Below are 12,119 nucleotides of genomic sequence, written 5' to 3' on the forward strand. Positions count from 1 at the left end.
ATCAATGAATAACTAAAGTGACACAGCTACGATTTGATGCTTCTCATCTCTTGCTCCTCCCCCTCTCTCCCCCCTTCCTGTCTCTCTGTCTCTCAAAAAATAATAATTGGCGACCTGTGGTGGCACAGTGGATAAAGCGTCAACCTGGTTGCCGGTTCAAAACCCTGGGCTTGCCTGGTCAAGGCACATATGGGAGTTGATGCATTCTGCTCCTCCCCCCTTCTCTCTCTCTCTCTCTCCCCCCTCTCTATAATGAATAAAAATAAATATAAAAAAATAATAATAATTGGCCAGTTTTTAAACAGAAATGGAAGGGAATATAGAAACTCCAGGCAATTGATCCACATTTTAACCAGTGAAAGATACAACTAACAAAGGTCTTAAGCTACAAAGTTTGATTAAAATTCATCTTTGTGACAAAGGCCATATTAAGTATATGGTTCTCATGCCTTTTATAAAAACCTCTGACTTTAGTCAAAGTGGTTCTCAATAAACCCTGTCAGTTAGTCACGATAATTCACAGAAAAGAGAGAAAGTGGAACTCCCCCAAAGGAGTTTGTAGGCTCCATCTGCCTACAGCTAAGTCTGTCTGAAAAGAATTGTGGGTTTTAGGTGTTGGCCCATGGGACTGACAGGGATCAAATAGGTAAGAAGCCCTCTCCCCCCAAGAAAAGGCATTAGCTTGGCTTGCTTTTTTTTTTTTTTATGTATTCTTTTTAGAGAGGGGAGAGAGAGAGAGAGAAGAGGGGGAGGAGCAGGAAGCATCAACTCCTCTATGTGCCTTGACCAGGCAAGCCCAGGGTTTCGAACCGGTGACCTCAGTGTTCAATGCTTTATCCACTGCGCCACCACAGGTCAGGCCAGCTTGGTATTTTAAAAGGCCATAAGCCCTGGCTGGGTAGGTCAGTGCGCTGAGCACTATCCCAGTGCGCCAAAGTTGCAGGTTGATCCCAGTTCAGGGCACATTCCAGAGGCAATCAGTGAGCACATAACTAAATGGAACAACTAAGTGGAACAATGAGTTGATGCTTCTCTCTCTCTCTCTCAATCGACAGGAAAAAAAAATTGTTTTTCTTTTCCAAGTGAGAGGAGGGGAATAGAAACCCAGACTTCCGCATGCACCCCGACCGGGATCTGCCGGCAGCCTCCATCTGGGGCCGATGCTCTGCCCATCTGGGGCCAGAGGCATGCTTGCAATTGAGCTATTTTTAGTGCCTGAGGCGGAGGCTCCACATGGCCACATCCTCAGCGCAGGGGCTGATGTGCTCAAACCAATTAAGCCACGCAGGGAGGGTGGAGAGAGAGAAGGGAGGAGGGGAGTGGTGTAGAGGAAGATGGTCTCCTCTCCTGTATGTCCTGGCTGGGAATCGAACCCGGACACTCACACGCTGGGCTGACACTCTACCACTCAGCCAATCAGCCAGGGCCTTGGAAAAAATAAAAATAAAAAAACTTAAAAAATATAAAAGACTGTGAGTGGCCCTTTCTTCCATCTTTCTGTGGCACCATAATGGTGCGTGTGAATGTCCTGGCTGATGCTCTCAAGAGCATCAACAATGCCAAAAAGAGGCAAATGCCAGGTTCTTATTAGGCCATGCTTCAAAGGCATCGTCCGGTTTCTAGCTCTGATGACAAAGCATCGTTACACTGGCAAATCTGAAAGTATTGGTGATCACAGAGCCTGGAAGATGGTTGTGAACCCCGTGGGCAGGTTAAACAAGTGTGGCGTCATCAGCCGCAGATTCGACGTGTAACTCAAGGATCTACAAAACCGGCAGAGCAACCCACTCCCGACCTGTCGGTCTGTCTCATTGCGCTGTCCTGACGACCTCCGCGGACAGCGTGGACCATGAAGAAGCAAGACGGAGACACAAGAGGGAAAATCCTGGCGTTCTTTTTCTAGGGATGTAACACATACACTCCAATAAAATGCCTGAATGGACAAAAAAATTTTTTAAAGCTCACGAGTGTTCACAACTTAATATGACCTTGAGGGCTCCCACGTTTCTAGGAGCGAGAGAGAGCTGCTCTGCCTCAGAGAGTCGTAACCTCCAATAGCTTCTCCAGTGGGGCCAGAAAGAATAAGTGGAAAAGAATGGGCCACTCCAAGGGCAGAATCAACGACATGGAGAAGAATGAACCAGGGAACTGGTTCCAGGGGCAGTCCCATTCCCAGGGAGAGCTGGGGGGCCTCCTTCTCAACATCCACCCAGAAAGACTCTAGAATTACTATGGACCAGGAACTGGTGTGTGCCTCCCATTCTTCCTTCTGAATGGCAGTGTTGACTGCTATTCTTCTGTCCCGGTTCCACTTCATATGTTGGGTGGGGGCAGTAGAGAGAACTTGTTTTGTTTATTGGGGGGGGGGGTGTTCATAGCTGGATCAAGAGAAGCCACATATGGAGTTGATATAGTGACTATTAGACGTCTTGGACTTATGCTTCATGCTATAATTCGGTGGTTCATCTGGGTGGTCTCCCTTGGGAAGGGAATGCATTTATTTTGCATGTGCAAAAAAGCACTAAGGTAGTATTTGTGACAAAGAGGACAGAGTGGGGAAGATTTTTTTTTTAATATTTATTGTATTGATTTTAGAGAGGGAGAGAGAGACAGGGACATTGGTCTGCTCCTGCTGTATGTGCCCTGACCAGGGATTGAACTGGCAACCTCTGTGCTTCAGGACAGTGCTCTAACCAACTGAGCCATCTGGCCAGGGCGGACTGGGGAAGATTTTACAGTTCTTCAAAAACACTCATTGGCCCTCCCATACAAAAATATATAACCTGACCAGCTTATGTAACCTGACCAGGTGGATAGAGCGTTGGCCTGGGACACTGAGAACCCAGGTTCAAAACCCTGAAGTCACTGGCTTGAGCACGGGCTCACCAGCTTGAGTGTGGAGTCCTCGGCTTGAGCCCAAAAATCACTGGCTTGGGGCCCATGGTCGCTGGCTTAAACAAGGGATCATTGGCTCAGCTGGAGCCCCTCGGTGTAGGCACATAGGAGAAAGTAATCAATGAGCAACTAATGTACCACAACTACGAGTTGATGCTTATCTCTCTCCCTTCCTGTCTGTCACCCCCCACCTCCCTTGCTTAAACATTTTCCTAAATTGTAGAAGTTGTGCAGATAATTTTCGCTGTGATCCTATTGGCCAGGATGTAATCACATGGCTGCATCCAGCTTCAAGGGATGCTGAGAAATATAATCTTTATACTGGGCAGGTGTGTGTGTGTGTGAGAGAGAGAGACAGAGACAGAGACAGAGACAGAGAGAGGGACAGATAGGGACAGACAGGAAGGGAGAGAGATAAGCATCAGTTCTTTCTTGTGGCTCCTTAGTTGTTCATTGATTGCTTTCTCTAATGTGCCTTGACTAGGAGGCTATAGCAGAGCAAGTAACCCCTTGCTCAAGCCAGCGACCTTGGGCTCAAGCCAGCAACCTTGAGGTCATGTCTATGATCCCACACTCAAGCCAGTGACCCCATGCTCAAGCCAGCGACCTCGGGGTTTTGAACCTGGGTCCTCTGTATCCCAGTCCGATGCTCTATCCATTGCACCACAGCCTGGTCAGGCTACACGGGGCAGCTTTTTTCCCAGATAAAAATTCTAGGGGAACTAAAAAATTATTCTTAGCAACCCCATTCTGGAAAAACAAATATTGGGGGACTGCGAACAACTGTAGCCACACACTATGAGTGTTAACCCAACCCAAATGGATCGGTTTCCTATTACTACTGCCACAAATTTAGTGGCTTAAAACAACGCACATTTATTCTTTTACAGTTCTGGAGGTCAGAAATCCAAAATTACTGAAGTTCCACTGGGTTAAAGTCAAAGAGCTGGCAGAACTGGCTCCTTCTGGAAGGATCATTTGCTTGCACTTTCCGGCTTCTAACAGACGCCTGCATTCCTTGGTTAGTGGCCCTATCCTCCAATTCAAAGCACATCATTTCAGTCTCTGCTCCCATCACCACATCACCTTTTCCTCTGACTGATTTCACTGTCTTCCTTTTACAAGGACTCTTGTGATGACCTTGGCGCCACCCAGACACTCCAAGGTCATCCCCCATCCCACAATCCTTACCTTAATCATATCTGCAAAATCCCTTTTGCTATATAAGGTAACATTCTCAGGTTCCAGGGATTAGGATGTGGACATATTGAGGGGGCCATTTTTCAGCCTACCACCCCCACCCCATTTCACAGTTCATTCATTCATTCATTCATAAAAATTTATTGAGCAAGACATATTCCAGGCATTAGGCAGGTGCTGGAAAAATAAAGGTGAAAATATAGATGAGTTCTCTGCTTTCAAGGGTACATATTTTAGTGGAGAGGATAAATAAAGAAATAGCAAAGATACTCCAAAACCATGACATATATTATTGAAAAATTAAGCAGTATGATGTGACAAAAAAATGACAAGGGGTTGAAGGTGGCTGTTTTAGTAAGTAGTCAGGAATGGCTTCTTAAGGAGGGTGACTGACCCAAAGGGCGGGAATGAGAGCTCAGAGGGCAGAACAGAGCCACGGAGGATTATTTCTAGGACCGGAAACCTAAGGGTATTTGCCCAGCTAGATTTTGAAGTTGCTTTGGATCACAGTGATGCCCTTTTAATTTTTTAAAAAATTATTTTTATTCATTTTAGAGAAGAGAAAAAGAGATAGAGAAGAGAGGGAAGGAGCAGGAAGCATCAACTCCCATATGTGCCTTGACCAGGCAAGCCCAGGGTTTTGAACTGGCGACCTCAGCGTTCCAGGTTGACGCTTTATCCACTGCGCCACCACCAGTCAGGCTAGTGACACCTTTTTTGCTTTCTGAACCTGATATAAGTAAGAGAAGAGGTCAGAGCAGGGGAAGGGGCTGAAAGGAGGGCTGGCCCCAAGGGCAGGGATTTCTGTTGAGAGTGAGCTACGTGTATGTAATCGAGAACGAGTCTCCAGATTTCCTCAGTGGAATACAGCATGCGTGTCTCACCTACAAAGCCTGCTGCCTGCCCCACCTCTGCCTCAGCCCTGGTCCTGGAACATTCTCCTGTGAGCAACTCCAGTTCATCCAGCCGTTCGGCTGGAGGGGGAAGGATGACTTCAGGTCACACTACAGGCTGCCGGGGATGCCGGCTGTTGCCCCAGCAGCAAGGGCCCATGATTGTGTATTTTCAAGACGCCCTCACCACCTGGGACAGTCCTGGTCGAGAGCCAGGGAGGTAAAGGACATTGGGGCAGAAGAAAAGTGAGGGCCAGAAGTCAGACTGGGCATTACCCAGACAACAAAACTGGACAAAGACATCACAAGAAAAACTGTAGCTCAGTATTTCAAATGAATATACAGGCCCTGGCCGGTTGGCTCAGTGGTAGAGCGTCGGCCTGGCGTGCAGAAGTCCCGGGTTCGATTCCCGGCCAGAGCACACAGGAGAAGCACCCATCTGCTTCTCCACCCCTCCCCCTCTCCTTCCTCTCTGTCTCTCTCTTCTCCTCCCGCAGCCAAGGCTCCATTGGAGCAAAGATGGCCCGGGCGCTGGGGATGGCTCCTTGGCCTCTGCCCCAGGCGCTAGAGTGGCTCTGGTCGCAACAGAGCAACGCCCTGGAGGGGCAGAGCATCGCCCTCTGGTGGGCAGATCATCGCCCCGGTGGGCGTGCAGGGTGGATCCCGGTCGGGCGCATGCGGGAGTCTGTCTGACTGTCTCTCCCCGTTTCCAGCTTCAGAAAAATACAAAAAAACAAACAAACAAATGAATATAGATGTAAAAGTCTGCAACAAAATTTTCTTTTCCTTAACAAACCAAATTGAGCAATATAGAAAAATGATTGCACAGCATGACCAAGTGGGATTTATCTCAGAAATGCAAGGTTAGTTTAACATCCCAAATCAGTTAATGTGGTGCAGAATATTAATAGAATAAAGAACAAAAAAAAAATATGATTATGTCAATAGACAGAAAATACATATAAAATCCAACACCCTTTCATAATAATTTTTGAAAGCTTAAGAAACTAGGAATAGCCTGACCTGTGGTGGCGCAGTGGGATAAAGCGTTGACCTGGAACACTGAGGTTGCCGGTTTGAAACCCTGGGCTTGCCTGGTCAAGGCACATATGGGAGTTGATACTTCCTGCTCCTCCCCCCTTCTCTCTCTCTCCGCTCTCTCTCTCTCTCCCCCTCTCTAAAAATCAATAAATAATAAAAAATAATAAAAATAAAAGCTTAAAAAAAAAAGAAACTAGGAATAAAAGGCAACATCCTTAACTTGCTTATTATCAAAGGGCATCTAAGAAAAGTTCACAGCTGACATCATACTTAAATGGTGCAAGTCTGACTGTTTTGCCCCTCAGATCAGGATATCTGCTCCTACCATTTCTATTGTATATTGCACTGAAAGTTCCAGTCTGGGCAATAGGCAAGAAAAAAGAAATAAAAGCCATCTATCCTGGAAAAGAAGCAAATCATCTCTACCGATGACTTGATCCTGTATATGGAAAATCCTTAGCAACACACACACACACACACACACACTATTAGAGTTAATAAACTCATTCGACAAGGAGCAGGATACAAGAATAATAATGTACAGGCCTAACCTGTGGTGGCGCAGTGGATAAAGCATCGACTTGGAAATGCTGAGGTCGCCGGTTCAAAACCCTGGGCTTGCCTGGTCAAGGCACATATGGGAGTCGATGCTTCCAGCTCCTCCCCCCTTCTCTCTCTCTGTCTCTCCCTCTCCTCTCTAAAATGAATAAATTAAAAAAAAGAAAAAAAAAAAAAGAATAATAATGTACAAAAATCTGTATTTCTCATCACCAGCAATGAACAATCCACAAATGATACAAAGAAAACAATTCCATTTATAACAACAAAGAATAAAATACTTAGATATAAATTTAACAAAATTGTAATATTTCTACACTGAAAACTATAAAATACTGTTGAAATAAAAATCTAAAAAGTAAATAAATAAAAATATCCCATGTTCATTGATCAGAAAATTTAATATTATTAAGATGGCAATACTGAAGCGGATCTATGTATTCAATGCCATCCCTATCAAAACCCAGCTATCCTTTCACTGTCTCTTTTTTCTGCAAAGATTGACAAGCTGATCCTAAAATCCATATGGAAATGCCAGGGATCCAAAAAAAACAAAACTAATCTGGAAATAGAGCAAGTGTTGATTTTGAAACTTACTACAAAGCTCCAGTAAGCAAAGCAGTATGGTACTGACATAAATAAAGATACACAGGTATATGCGGGGAATAAAATGGAGAATTCAGAAATTAACCCTTATATTTACAGTTTAATTCTAACAAGGGTGTCAAGACAATGTAAGAGAGAATAGTCTTCAACATCTGGTTCTGGGAGGGTTTGAATATCCACCTGTAAAAGAACGAAGTTGGACCCCCCTTACCTCAAATCATATACAGAAATTAACTCAAAATGGATCAAAAACCTAAATCTAAGTGCTTTTAGCTATAAAAATGTTTTATACATGTATAGTTTATAAAAAGTTTTTAATTTTTAAACTTGTAAGTTTATAACTAGTTATATACTACAGTGTGTCTGTAAAGTCATGGTGCACTTTTGACCGGTCACAGGAAAGCAACAAAAGACGATAGAAATGTGAAATCTGCACCAAATAAAAGGGAAACTCCCCCAGTTTCATACCTATTCAGTGCAGTTCGATGTGGGTTCATGCACAGATTTTTTTAGGGCTCCTTAGGTAGCTATCCTGTATAGCCTCTACAGACTCGTCACTGACTGATGGCCTACCAGAACGGGGTTTCTCCACCAAACTGCCGGTTTCCTTCAACTGCTTATCCCACCGAGTAATGTTATTCCTTTGTGGTGGCACTTCGTTATAAACGCGCCGATATTCACGTTGCACTTTGGTCACGGATTTGAATTTAGCGAGCCACAGGACACACTGAACTTTCCTCTGTACCGTCCACATCTCGACTGGCATGGCTGTGGGCTGCTCCGCTGTATACACGGTGTTACATCATCATCTGCGCATGTGCACATGCTGCCACATCATCCTACAGAAACTGGGAGGGTTTTCCTTTTATTTGGTGCAGATTTCACATTTCTATCATCTTTTGTTGCTTTCCTGTGACTGGTCAAAAGTGCACCATGACTTTACAGACACACTGTATATAAACGTTTATAAAACTCTTGTATGAAAACAGGCATAAATCTTCATGATCTTGGAGTAGGAAATGATTTCTTAGATATGGTTGTCACAGCACAAGCAACAAAAGAAAAAACAAATTAGTCATTATCAAAATTAAAAACTTTTCTGCTTTAAAGGACATCATCAAGAAAGTAAAAAACCAGCCCTGGCCGGTTGGCTCAGTGGTAGAGCATCGGCCTGGCGTGCAGAAGTCCCGGGTTCGATTCCCGGCCAGGGCACACAGGAGAAGCGCCCATTTGCTTCTCCACCCCTCCCCCTCTCCTTCCTCTCTGTCTCTCTCTTCCCTTCCCGCAGCCAAGGCTCCATTGGAGCAAAGATGGCCCGGGCGCTAGAGTGGCTCTGGTCGCGACAGAGCGACGCCCCGGAGGGGCAAAGCATCACCCCCTGGTGGGCAGAGCATCGCCCCCTGGTGGGAGTGCCAGGTGGATCCCAGTCAGGCGCATGCCGGAGTCTGTCTGACTGTCTCTCCCCATTTCCAGCTTCAGAGAAATATTTACAAAAAAAAAAAAAAAGAAAGTAAAAAACTCTACACAATGGGAAGGAACTTTTGAAAAATCATAAAAGACTTGTCTCTTGCCTGACCTGTGGTGGCGCAGTGGATAAAGCGACCTGGAATGCTGAGGTCGCCGGCTAGAAACCCTGGTCTTGCCTGATCAAGGCACATGTGGGAGTTGATGCTTCCTGCTCCTCCCCACTTCTCTCTCTCTCTCTCTGTCTCTTCTCTAAAAAATGAATAAATAAAAATCTTAAAAATGTTTTCATTAAAAAAATAAAAAACTTATTCTTAATACTCAACAGAAAAAAGTCAAACAACTCAAAAATTAGGCAGAACACTTAAATAGACATTTATCCAAAGACGATACTCCAAAAGCTTCAAAAGCCAATAAGCACATGAAAAGAGGCTCACATCATTTTCCATCAGGGAAATGCAAATAAAAACCACAAATTCACACCCACCAGGATGGCTGTAATAAAAATAATGGATAATAACACTGTTGGTGAAGAGTGGAGAAATTTGAATATTCATACCATTAGTGGGAATGTCAGATGATGCAGCCACTTTAGAAAACAGTCTGACAGTTCCTCAAATGGTTACACAATCGTTGCTGTGTGGCCCAGCAATTCCACTCCTAGATATATACACAGAGAATTGAAAACATGTCCGCACAAAAACTTGTACGTGAATGTTCATAGCAGCAGGATTCACAATAAGTAACAATGGAAACCCAAATGTCCATCACTGATGAATGGATAACAGAGGTGGCATACCCATAAAATGGAATATTATTTGACAGTAAAAGGAATGATGTACGACCAATAAGACATAAGTTAACCTTGAGAACATTATGCTAAGAATATGAAGAAGCCAGTAACGGAAGAAAGACCACATCTGGCGTGATCCTTACGGAAAACGTCCACAACAGACGAATCCACAGAGACAGATGTGAGATTCGTGGCTGCCTGAGGCTCAGGGAGAGGAGCGGGGAAGGGCAGAGATCAGGAGGTGGCAATGGCTAAAGGGCACGGAGTTCATTTCAGGGGGATGAAAATACTCTAAAACTACATTGTGATGGTTGCATAACCCTGAGAATGGCCTAAAAACCATTGACTTGTACACTTCAGGTGGGTTAACTGTGTCGTATCTGAATTACATCTTAATATAGCTTTTTTTATTTTCCTAAGTCAACTTGTTTGAGTCTTCAGGGAGCAGAGACTGGGGTATGGGATGCCTGAGTGTCAGAGAAAAGGACCAAGGGATGGGTGGTTGTCTGAGTCCAGAAAGGGGGGCGGAGGATGTGGATTCTTTCTGCTTCTTTTTAGATTTTATGTATTGGTTTTAAAGACAGGAGAGAGGAACGGGGGAGGGGGGGTAGTGGGAAACATCAACTCATAGTTTTTGCTTTTCATATGTGCCTTCACTGGGCAAGCGCAGGGTTTCAGCTGGCAACCTCAGCATTCCAGGTCGACACTTTATGCAGATCCCTCTGAACATCCACAAGACCCACCTTATCCTTCCTTGCAGACAACACCCAAGTATATCTGTTGATTAGTGTATATGGTATCTTTGTACCAATCTTTATAACGTGCCTCTCCAACTCCCAACATAAATCATCTTGCTCAAGGTCACAGATCAAGTCAGTAGCTACTGAAGTCCCCTGCTCCAACTCCCAGTTTGGTCTGTTTCTTTTTCGGACCCCTCCTTTCAGACTTTGGTCCCATCCTGAACAAGCAAGAGACCTGGGGTCAGTGCTTGTCCTGCTCTGGGCATGGGAATGGCTAGTGAGTGTCCTTGGCCGAACTGGTACCCTCTTCCTGCAGCCATGACACTCTGGCCCCTGCTGTCACCACATGCCCCCCTTGTTCTGCTGTGGAGAACAGGAATGAGGGCCTCCTCCAAAGCCTGGGCATGACAACACCGAGTCGGGCCCCTGACACCAAGAGACACTAAATACCTACTACTTCTGTTCCTGGTATAGCAGTCCTGGGCCAGGCCCAGCTGCTGCGAAGTCCCTCGTGATTGGCACGCAGGCCCGGAAATAGGCTGCACACTTAGTATTCCCCGAAGCTACCAACTGGGTGGACCCCAAGTCTAGGAATGATAAAAGTATGGAAAAGAGGAACTGGTTCATTCTGACCTTTGGCTTTGTTTTGGCTTATAAAGGGAGAAGCCCTAGTGGCTAAATTTATAGCCCCAAATCAGTTCTTAAGTATCCTTCTAGAAACAGTCTATAGGAATTCGAGCACTTGTAATTTGGCCCAAACGGGAACATACTAACCATGCTTTGCGCTTGTTTTCACGTGACATGTTTCTTGGATATTGTTCAACAATATAGATTGATAAGCCTCCTTTCTCAAACAGCTGCATAATGTATTGTACAGTGGCTAGCCTTGGCCCTTTGCTAATGAACATTGAGGGCGTTCGTTCCCCATATCACAAATTTTGCTGTATTAAACATTATCTTCAATTTTGCACCTAAGTGGAAAAAGAAATTTGGGGTGTACATTCTTTGAGGTGTACTTGCTGAGCTATAGGTATGTGCATTTAACTTTGTGATAAACATAACCCAATCATCTTCCCAAGACACTGTTCCAATTTACACTAAATGTGGGGCCTCATTCTATTTTCTCCATTTCGGTCTTTGAAAAATTACTTAAAAAGATATGTAATCTTTCAGAGTACAGATATAACTGTCAAGCTATTTAACAACCTATCCTTCCCCTACTGATTTGAATAATTGTATTTATCACAAACTAAATTCCCAGAAATAATTAGCTGTTTCTGAACCCTCTCCCCCATGCCACTGATTAATTAATTCTTGAGACAATAATATCCTATTTTTACTCCAGGGCTTTGGTGTCTCATTACCTAGTATGTAAATACATAACTTCCGCCGTGATTAAGCTGAGGAGAATCAACATCTTTTTTTTTTTTTTTTTAAGATTTTATTGATTATAGAGAAAAGATCAAGAAAGGGTGGGGAGGAGCAGGAAGCATCAACTCATAGCAGTTGCTTCTTCTATGTGCTTTGATTGGGCAAGCTGGGGGTTTCGAACTGGCGACCTCAGCGTTCCAGGTTGATGCTTTATCCAACACAAGTCAGGCTCAACATCTTTTAATAATGTCTTTCTTTCCATTTAGATACATGGTGTATATCTTAGAGCTTAGATCTTTCAGGATAGAGATCATTTTTTCACTTCCTTCATATGGGTTTTGCATGCTACTTGTGAGGGTTATTACTCAGTAGTTTATGGGTTTTGAAATGTGAATGGGACCCATTTTTTCAAGTATATCTCCTAATTTGTTACTGTAGTATATAAGAAATGTACTGATTTTGGCCCTCCGTTTAGTCTCTGTAAAAGGATAGAACTACTCAGTAAAAGTTTTCCCTGGTTAAATAAATATGGGATAAACAAAGTTAAATTGATTTGTT

General features: G+C 44.2%; 1 pseudogene; it reads left to right on the forward strand.

Moving 5' to 3' along the window:
- The first annotated feature begins 740 nt into the window (after nt 1-740).
- LOC136402568 (small ribosomal subunit protein uS8-like) lies at nt 741-1,903 on the forward strand (annotated as a pseudogene).
- Nucleotides 1,904-12,119: the final 10,216 nt, after the last annotated feature.

The sequence above is a fragment of the Saccopteryx leptura genome, chromosome 4 (genome assembly GCF_036850995.1).
Source record: "Saccopteryx leptura isolate mSacLep1 chromosome 4, mSacLep1_pri_phased_curated, whole genome shotgun sequence".
NCBI classification, from domain to species: domain Eukaryota; kingdom Metazoa; phylum Chordata; class Mammalia; order Chiroptera; family Emballonuridae; genus Saccopteryx; species Saccopteryx leptura.